At 42.5% G+C, this 10,366-nt stretch overlaps 1 protein-coding gene across 2 annotated transcripts in view; it reads left to right on the top strand.

Moving 5' to 3' along the window:
• Window positions 1-6,966: 6,966 nt before the first annotated feature.
• The window catches only part of MYLK (myosin light chain kinase), a 291,257-nt gene continuing 287,857 nt past the window's right edge, over window positions 6,967-10,366 (top strand). For both annotated transcript variants that reach the window (XM_036018196.1, XM_036018195.1), the window contains exon 1: window positions 6,967-7,166. The gene's annotated coding sequence lies outside the window, so the exon portion shown is untranslated. The remainder of the gene's footprint in view (window positions 7,167-10,366) is intronic.

Below are 10,366 nucleotides of genomic sequence, written 5' to 3'. Positions count from 1 at the left end.
TATTTCTCAACAGAAACAGTACAAGGCAGAAGGAATATGCATGAAATATTCCAGATAATGAAAAACAAGTACATTACAACCAAGACTACTCTATCCAGCAAGGCTCTCATTTAAAATAGTTGGTGAAATAAAAACCTTCCCAGACAAAAGAAGGCTAAAAGACTATGCCTCCACCCAACCACCACTGCAAGATATGCTATAAAAGAGAGAGAGAAGAGGCAGAGAGAGAGAGAGAGAGAGAAACACAGGTATGGAAAAATGGCAATAAATAAGTACCTATCAATAATAACCTTAAATGTAAGACCTGGCTGGCGTAGCTCAGTGGATTGAGTGCGGGCTGCGAACCAAAACATCGCAGGTTTGATTCCCAGTCAGGGCACATGCCTGGGTTGCAGGCCATGGCCCCCAGCAACTGCACATTGATGTTTCTCTCTCTCTCTTTCTCCCTCCCTTCCCTCTCTAAAAATAAATAAATAAAATTTAAAAAATAACCTTAAATGTAAATGGATTAAATGCTCCAATCAAAAGAAATAGGGTGACTGAATGGATAAGAAAACATGACCCACACATATGCTGTCTACAAGAGACTCACCTCAGAAAAAGAGAACTACACAGACTGTAAGTGAAGGTATGGAAAAAAATATTCCAAGCAAATGGTCATGAAACAAAAAGTCAGGGTAGCAATACTTGTACCAGACAAAATAGATTTCAAAACAAAGACCATAAAAAGAGACAGAAAATAACACTTCATAATAATTAAGGGAAGCACCCATCAGGAAGATATAACCATTGTAAACATATATGCACCCAACATAGGAGCACCCATATATATAAGGAAAACCTTGGAGGACTTCAAGTTAAAAAAAAAAATGGGCAAAGGACCTGAATAGACACTTCTCCAAGGAGGATATACAGAGGGCCCAGAGTCATATGAAAGAATGTTCAACATCACTAGCCATCAGAGACATGCAAATTAAAACCATAATGAGATACCACCTTACACTGGTCAGAAAGGCCAACATTTAAAAATCAACAAACAACAAGTGCTGGTGAGAATGTGGGGGAAAGGGAGTCCTGGGGCACTGTTGGTGAAATGCAGATGGGTGCAGCCACTGTGGAAAATAGTAAGGAATTTCCTCAAAAAACTATGAATGGTACCGCCTTTTGATCCAGTGATCCCACTGTGGGATTATACCCTAAGAATCCCAAAACACCAATTTAAAAGAACCTATGTGCCCCAATGTTTATAGAAGCATTATTTACAATAGCCAAGTCCTGTAAATAGCCTAAGTTCTCATCAGTAAATGAGTGGATCAAAAACCTTTGGTACATTTACACAATGGAATACTATGCAGCAGAAAGAAAGAAGGAAACCTTACCCTTTGTGACAGCATGGATGGAACTTGAGAGTATAATGCTAAGTGAAATAAGCCAGGCAGTGAAAGACAAATACCATATCATCTCACCTGTAAGTGGAACCTAATCAACAAAACAAACAAATGAGCAAAATAGAACCAGTGACATGGAAATAAGGAACAAACTGACAGTGACCAGAGGAAAGCAGGGAGAAAGATAAAGGGAGAAAGAAGGGGAAGGGTCTAGTCAAGGAACATGTATCAAGGACCCATGGTAATGGACAACAGGGTGGGTACTGACTGAGGGAGTCCAGGGCAGGTGGTGGTGGGGCAGGGGAGAGCAACTGAGGGAAAATTTGGACAACTGTAACTGTTTTAAAAATTTTAAAAATTCAATAAAAAATCATTCCAAGGCTTGACCCCAGACCAGATGAATCAATTTCTGGGAGTTGCACCCAGGTATAAGTATTTTTTAAAAGCTTCACAGATGTGTCCAACATGCAACCAACTTTGAGAACCAGCAAGTATTTAGATTTAATCTACCAGTGCTGGTCTAGGTTGATTTAATAAATTCATAAGCTAAGGTGAGGTGTCTATTGTTAACACTTGTGAGAAATTAATAAATTGTGACATTTTACCCTCTTGTTTCTTCTCCTTTGGGTTTCCTAACAAGAACCCAGCAATGAAGGGCAACAGGCCAGAGAAGGGATCCAGAGATAGGAAGAAAGTACAGAGGATGTGCATGGACAGATCAAGGCCAGGGCTTGCAGATACAGCTTCCTAGAAAGGCAGTAAAGATAAACAGATACCCCTCCTCACCAAGCAAAGGAATGTTTTCTACAACCAGTGTCTTGCTTTGGGGCAATGGGGCTAAATTGCGTTATTTCAGAATGTCTATAGGAACAAACAGACCAGGTTCTGTCTGAAGCAGATTTCTTTATCTTGACAATCCAGACATTGTGTTCTGGGTTTGTGCATTTGGACCATGGTATTTTCAGTTTAATTGATATATTTTCTATAACTTTGTGCAAACCCTCTTGATCTCTAATCACTAGCTAGAATTTAGAAGAACTGGTGTGGTCCAGTGCTCATTAACTCTAGAAACTGACCAGCCAGGACTCCATTACAGGACAGGACTCCACATTAAATAGAAATTTTAGAAGTGAAATAAAATTGACATAATAGTGCAGAATACAAATCAACAAAGAAAAAAATCACTTGTATCTGTGTACTAGCAATGAATAATCTGAAAAGGAAATTAAGGAAACAATTCCATTCTTGATAATATAAAAAATGAATAAAGTACTTAAGAATAAATTTACCAAGGAGGTGAATTTGACTTGTACACTGAAATCTACAAGGTGACTTGTACACTGAAAGCTACAAAACACTGCTAAGAGAAATTAAAGAAAACCTAAATAAATGGGAAGACATGTTGTGTTTGTGGACTGGAAGACAATATTAATTAAGATGACAGTATCACCACAATCAATCTATAGGTTTTCTGCAATCCCTATCAAAATCCCAATGCCAACTTTTGCAAAAATAGAAAAAAATCCTAAGATTGATATGAAATTTCAAGGAACCCCTCCCCCAAATAGCCAAAACAACCTCAAAAAAAAAAAAAAAGAATGAAGTTGGAGGTCTCACACTTTATGATTTTTAAATTTAATACAAAGCTATAGTAATCAAAACTGCATGATACTGGCATAAAGGCAGACATTAAGACCAAATGAATAGAATAGACAGTATAGAAATTAACCCTTACACATGTTGTCAATCGATTTTTGACAAGGGTTCTAATGCCATTCAATGGGGAAAAGAGTCTTTTCAACAAATGGTGCTGGGAAGGTGGATATCCACATGCAAAAGAATGAAGTTAGACTCTACCTTATACCATATAGAAAAGTTAACTCAAAATGGACTAAAGACCTAAAAATAAGAGCTAAAACTATACATACCCTTAGAAGAATACATAGAAAAAATTCTTCATGGTCTTGGATTTGGCCATAGGAAGTTATTAAGTATAATAAGGAGCATTACATAATGATAAAGGGGTCAATTCTCCAAGAAAATAATAACAATCCTTAACATGTACACACCTAACAACAAAGCAACAAAATACATGAGGCATTAACTGATAGAACTGCAAGGGGAAATAGATGAATCCAGTACAAAAGTTGGAGACTTTATTACCCCTCCCTCAGAAATGGACATATCAGCAGACAGAAAATCAGTAAGGATGGAGTTGTACTCAGACAACCCAAATGACTAGATTAGAGATAAAAGGCACTAATGGTGAGCATTAAATATATATTTACCTATAGACCTAAGATTAAATGAGGGTTAAAGGAGGAAGACTGTAGTATGCAATGGCTATAAAAGCTGACAACTAGTACAGTACAACTATAATAAAATAAAAAATGTATGCAAAACTATTTTCAAGATTCATAATTGTTGGTGGTAGTATTAATATGGTTGTTTTGAGATTGTAAGTTTAACGTGAAATAAAGCAAATAAGTAAATTGGGATATTCTAATTTCATCATCCCCTATATCCCTGAGAATCAGAATTTTCCATGTGGAATTTCTTCAGAGATCTTGATGTTATATAGAAGAGGTTAATTAAGAACATGTAGTTCTGAAATGGAATTAGAAATATTGATATAAACTCACAAAGCATTCTATCTCTATCTATTGAAAAGCATTCTATCTCTATCTATTTCTATCTATCTCTACAAACAGTTACCAGTCTCGTAGCAATGAAACCCCCTAGTGCCCATATTGTCATCTTGAAAGCTCAGTGAAAGAAACTAGAACTTCTTGGAGAAATGGCAGATTTCTCCAGGTCTGAAGCAGCAAATGCACAAGATGAGGCTGGAACGTTTTGTCATATTAGGTAGCAAAGGAAGCTACATATTGGCCGAAGATGGGACAATTTGAGCTTTACTGAAGATTAGAATTGTGCAGTAGTAGATTAAACCCATCAAATATATTTAAATCCATGAATTTATAATAATACTGAGAATCTGAATAAGTAATTTCTGAGAAAGACAGAACCAATTTATTATCTTGAAAACTGAGTAAATTAAAAAGAATAAAGCAAGTATTTATCCAGATTTCCGTAATAAATTTATTCACAGTAACTAAATACTAGATGAGAGAAACATCTCCTTGTAAACTTATTAAGCTAGTACATAAAAGCAAAATAATAGAATTAAAATATCACTGTTTTGCAACCAGTGAATTCATGGACCTAGGAACTAAGCATCAACAGCTGCTAACCTAAAAAATGTATGGTAATAGCAGATATCAAGAGGACAGAGCTCACCACAGAGCTCTGGTCTTGCAAAAGTGATCCAAGTTCAGTCTGAGGAAGCCTCTGGATTAGCTGCAAATTTGCAGGAAATGCGGAGGACAGAGGAATATGCTGAACTGCCCCAAGAAAATGCAACGCCCAGAGTGTGGGAAACCCCCAGCTCAAAAGGCCCAAGTTCTTTAACAGATAATTGCAACAGGAGACTCAAAGAGCACATCAAGTTTTCAGAAAATGGGTAAGATGCATAAGGGAGATAAACTGGAAAGAAACTAGCACTAGTGATTATACAAAAGACAAACTAATGGTTCCTTTTGGGAGGAAGGCAATGGGAGCTGCAATTGGAATGGGGCACATAGAAAAAGATTTCTGGGCTGGCTGGCAGAGTGCTAGTTGTTGACTGGGTGGTGACTGAAAGGATGTTGCCTCATAATAAATTGCCAGTCTATACATTTGTTTTGTGGGTTTTTCAGTACCTGTATTTTATTTTACAATAAAAAGCATGACAAGTACTCCTTTACTAGGAATAAACAGTTAAAAAAAAAAAGAAAAGAAAAGAAGGAAAGAGAGTCCAAGTGAGGAGATCAGGAAACCTATGAAATGTTTCATAACAGGTGCGAACTAAATATTGGGCAAGCCAAAAGAAGGAGGAGAAAGACGAGGAGGAAGAGGAGGAGCAGGAGGAGAACTTTAAACGGGCTTTGTAGATACACTCTAAACCAATCAGAGGTTCTTAATAGTACACAGGGGGAGATGTCAGAGGAAACTGGAGGTTATAATTTCAGAGTTGAAAGATGCCTGAAAAAAAAATCTGATGGAGTTTCCTCATTTTACAGATTAGAAAACTGAGGTCCAGAGAGTGACTCATGCAAGCTCCACAAAGCTAGTGTCAGAACCAAGTCTAACACCCAGGTTTTCCACTCTGGGACTTTTCCCACCACAGAACAGATTTTGCTTCCTTTGCAGGGGTGTCCAACCTTTTGGTGTCTCTGGGCTACACTGGAAGAACAGGAGTTGTATTGGGCCACACATTAAATACATTGTAACATGTAATCACAAAAAAATCTAATGTTTTAAGTAAATTTATGATTTTGTATTGGGCCACATTCACAGCCATCCTGGGCTGCATGCAGCCTATGGGTTGGACACCCTGCTTTATAGTTTAATCCATCCTCCCTCCCTCCCTCCCTCCCTCCCTCCCTTCCTTCCTTCCTTCCTTCCTTCCTTCCTTCCTTCCTTCCTTCGCCATCCTTTGAAGTGGCTGAGTCGAATGTTTTATATTTCTCCAGAATATTCCCAAGATGAGATTTCAAAGTGCATCCAAGCTTGGATCTTCTGGGGAGAAAGAAGATATAATAATGGTTTCTCAGAGCTGGGTCTGGTTAGCTTGACAGCAGAGTGGAAAACCCTGGTCTGAACCTTGGAGATACTGGCTCTAATCTTAGGACATTATCTATTTGCTTTCTAAAGCTTCTCTGGCCCTTCTCCTTTTCTGCTCCTTGCCTCACCTTGATCTGGTTGCCTCTCAGCCAAGTAGACTGTGTCACAGCAGTAACCATTAATAGTAACCATATGTTACACACTGCCATATGTCACATTCCTGTAAGACACTTAGATTTCCCCATTTTAGAGATAAGAAAATTGAGTCATAGAGATCATAAGTAACTAGCCCAAAGTTTTGCAGGTAGAAAGTAAAGGTAGTGTACCCAACTCCAGAACTCGCATTTTAGGAGAATGTGTTATCCTGCCTACACAGTTTCGTATTTCTTCTTCATTTACTGAACAAAATTGCATGTTAACTTGTTTCTAATCTTGAAAGAGAACGAGTTACGCTTTTCATGATACTTTGTCAAAAACAAAAACAAAAACAACCCTGAACATTCATTTGGGAGATCTGTAAGATTATTCATGTTGTTTGATAGAGCCACATCAAAGAAAAGGTAAATTAATTTAAAAGTTCACAGAATTTTTCCAGTGTGTGGTCCTCGTTTGCCCTGTATCCAGTGGCCATCCAAGGAAAATACAAAAAAAAGAAAATGAGAAATCTCTTTGACCACCACTAAGCCCGTGTTCGAGGAGTTGTGGTGATGCGGGGCAAGAGTGAGGTGGATTCCCTTTAAGTGAGGGGTTCTGCTCTAGATTCTGTGCTGGGCACACCCACGAGGAGCGCCGTGGGTGTGCCGGGAAGGGCCGCTGGTCCATTCCCTGAGCGCTATGCAAATGAAATGCAAATCAGCGCGTGTGAGCCTGGGTCCGCAATTTCAGTCCGAACTTAGAGCTTTGCACTCTGAGTTGCTCCCTCTCTCAGCTGGTCTCCCACTCGCGCGCATTCGCTCAGGATTCTCCCACTTGCTCACTCTCTCACCGGACTACGCATCCCTGTCCTGCTCGGTCCTGCCTGGGCCACACATCTATAGGTTCCCGGCACCACCTGGTCGACAGCTGGCAGCAGAGCAAGCGCTGAGCCTCGGCTCCCGGGCCGCCTTCCCCTCGCGGGTGAGTGAGCCCGCTCCACGCTTTTGTCCAGGCGCGGCCCTTGGGAGTCACTTCCCGAGGGTGGGGGTCGGGGTAGAGACCCTGCCTCGGAAGCCAGCCACTGACTCCCCTGTTGAAGAGAGGTTCCTGCGCGTGGCGTGTGGCGTGGGGAGGAACTGGGGCACGTAAAGGGACAACCCCCGGACTCCAGGCAGCCTGGGTTTTCTTTAGGGAGGTGAGGTGCTTGGGGACAGTGATGCTGTTGTCTCTATTAGCGTCATCCGAAGGTTTTGCGTTTGATTTGAGGGGTTCGAATGGCCGCTAGCCCCCAACAAAGAGAGGTGGCTCTTCTTCCAGTTCCCCAGCCCCTAGCAGGAGGACTCCCTGATGGCAGCTGCGGGGTCAGGGTGAAGTATTAAGGTTCTCCAGGCTCAAATGTGAGACCAGGACAGCAGGGCAGTGAAGGCAGCTTCAGGGTCTCAGGGAAAACTGGGGCATTGGGCGTTGCGGTCCTGCTCTCACTCCAAGCTCTCCACTTCAACTTCTCTCCCGCTCTGCCTCCTTTGCTGCAACTGGGGTTCCATGGTTGAAGGACCCTTGTTTGCAGATGATTGAGGTTGGAAAGTTTTGAATAAACTAAGTCCCAGATGTTAACTGTCAGTGGTCGAGGTAGAACTCCCTGGAACTTGTGCCACTATCATCCTTCAAGAGCCAAAAGACTGAATTTAGGAGTGGTATGGTAGACGCAAAGATGGGCTGGTGGGGAGAGGTTTTCCAGGATGTTGTTGTTATTGTTGCGGTGTGCACCCTGTACATCATAACCTAAAGGAGCAAGCCCCGCCCCTTTGGGGCCTAGAGGGGGCAAAAGTAGCTATTGCCATTCAAAAGCTGGATGGATGTGGGGATAGCTGATGGAAGCTGGGCAGTGGGCATAGTGCCAGGCCACTGATTTTCACCATCGCTCCTCTCCCCAAGTTCAAAGAGCAGGGTGTGTGCAGTGCCCTGTTCTCCCCAGCCTTAGGGAACATGCTGTAGAGCTGCATCCCCTTCCAAGTGGGGCTGTAGGTTCTTCCCTGCCTTAATGCAGTTCTTTTGGTCAAAATGCACAGCTGTCAATAAATTACTTCCAAGCGGGAAGCTTGAGAAGATCATTTGGGGAACCTCCCACATTTCAAAGCATTATCTATCCACAATGCAAGTCTCTGGGGGAAGTATAGGTGATTCTGGTAACCTTATTGTGGTCCTAAAAAGCATTTCAGGTTCTAGGAAAATAGTTTTTGTTTTTCTCACTTTCTTTCTCCTCCCCACCCCCTTCTTTTTTTCCTCTTAAATTCTTGCCCTTTCCTTGTTTTCTGTGATCCTGTCTTCATCTCTTTCCCTGCCTTGCAGACTGCAGGGACTGTAGAAGGTGGTGCCGCTGGCCCCACAGTGCCCTAGGCCATCATGGAATGTTGTCTCCAGGTGCCCAGAATGGGGTTGGCCCTTTGTTTCTCACCCTCAGTGGGCCAACAGCCTTGAGCCAGAGTAGTAGGGTAGGAGCCTGGGGAGTTGGCTCTCAGTGGGGAGTGGCTGGACGCTGGGTGCTAGATTAGGCAGTGGGTACTCTGGGGCTTACGTAAGAGCCTTTTCACCAGGATGTGCATGTCTGCCTCCTCATTGATTGAGCATACAAAAGGATGCTGGTCCTCACACAGCACTAGGCATGAGTTTGGAGAACAACCTACAGTGGTGAAGGATTAATGTGTTTGGTTTCTTATGTGTAATAACTGTCTAGCTGCAGTCTTGGAGTCATTTTTCTTTGTGTGAGGTTTACTGACCTTGCATCAGAAGACTGTTTCTCCAGGGGCCAGATATTGGGGGACATGTACAGAGAAGACCAGGCCCTTGGGAAGGTCCTGGTCTAATTGGTAGGTCAGGTGGAGTGACCTTAGGCAGATGCAGTCACTTCAGTACAGGGTGAGGGGCCCGATTGGCAGTTGCAGGGGAATCTGCTGGGAAGGATCATCAGAAAGGAAGCTGACCCCTGGTGGTGCTGAGGGGAGAGGGGCCCATGTAGTGCCAAAGGTGAGGGACGGGTCTTCATTCTGGCTGGGTAGGTCTTCTCTAGCCTCAGAGGAATAGATTGTGAATACTCTGGAGTCACCATGTACTCAGTGGCTACAACAATGACCCCTTGCTTTTTCCCCCCAAATATGAGTCTAGCGTCTGTGAAACAGATCTAGTTGATTTATTGGCTCTTTGCCTGGTAAGAGTCAGGAGATGGCAATTTGAGAATGTAGCCCAGACTGAGGTTTGGGGTTCATGGGAGACCCCATGAACATGTGGAGTTGTATTTGCTATCTTTCTAAGAACAATTCTTGGTATTCTAGAAATACACACCAAGGCCACTTGAAAGCCTAAAATGCACTTCCTCCAATTCAAACCAACACACACTGACTGGAAATTGTTCATTCTTTAAAGTTTCTTGTTCTATCCTTTTTGTAAGTGGAATAGCATTCAGAAAACAATCATTAGAAAGTAAACTTTTCCAACAGAAGACATTGTCCACTCCCAGTTTGACCATTGAGTCATTTTCCTCTGACCAAAAGAAGGTACACCCAGAGGACCTGAGGTAAGACCATTTGCATGGAAAATGCACAAGTGGACATGGGTGGCAGGTGGGCTCATAATCAAGGAACCATCCAGCCAGTAATCCAGAGTGAGGACATGGCAGATGCCTCTGGAATAGGCTCCATTCCATGTGACTTCTGCCCCATTCTTTCACTTGTCTACCTCCCTACCCCACAAACACAGAAAGGCTGATATGCTGGGCTGAGCTCTGCTACATGACCTCCACTGACCTCTCCCACCTGTGCCATTCCACAGATGAATTCTCTGTCTCTTTGTTGAGTTTTGGCTTCATGCTTTTGTTTGTTTTGAGCCAATATGTTGAGCAAATAAATGTAACTTTCCTTATAATCTTGAGGTGAGTGGACCTTGGTGTTTGCCACTATAAGCCAACAGATGCATCCCTCCTGTCTTGCTGTATGCACCTGGTATGCCAGGGCTGTAGCTGATGTTGAATGGACAGTGACAGCCTTCCCAGCGGGACTGGGGTGGGAGGAGAGCCAGTAAGAATTGCCCTCTGTTTACTGCTGGTGGGTTGGGAGTGAGGCTGAATTTCCACATGGTCACACCACCTTATTTTCATTGCCATCCTGCTCACTGTCCCTTAGTGTCTG

Source organism: Phyllostomus discolor, chromosome 2 (assembly GCF_004126475.2).
Source record: "Phyllostomus discolor isolate MPI-MPIP mPhyDis1 chromosome 2, mPhyDis1.pri.v3, whole genome shotgun sequence".
Classification (NCBI taxonomy): Eukaryota; Metazoa; Chordata; class Mammalia; order Chiroptera; family Phyllostomidae; genus Phyllostomus; species Phyllostomus discolor.
This window is presented reverse-complemented; position numbering and strand designations above follow the sequence as displayed.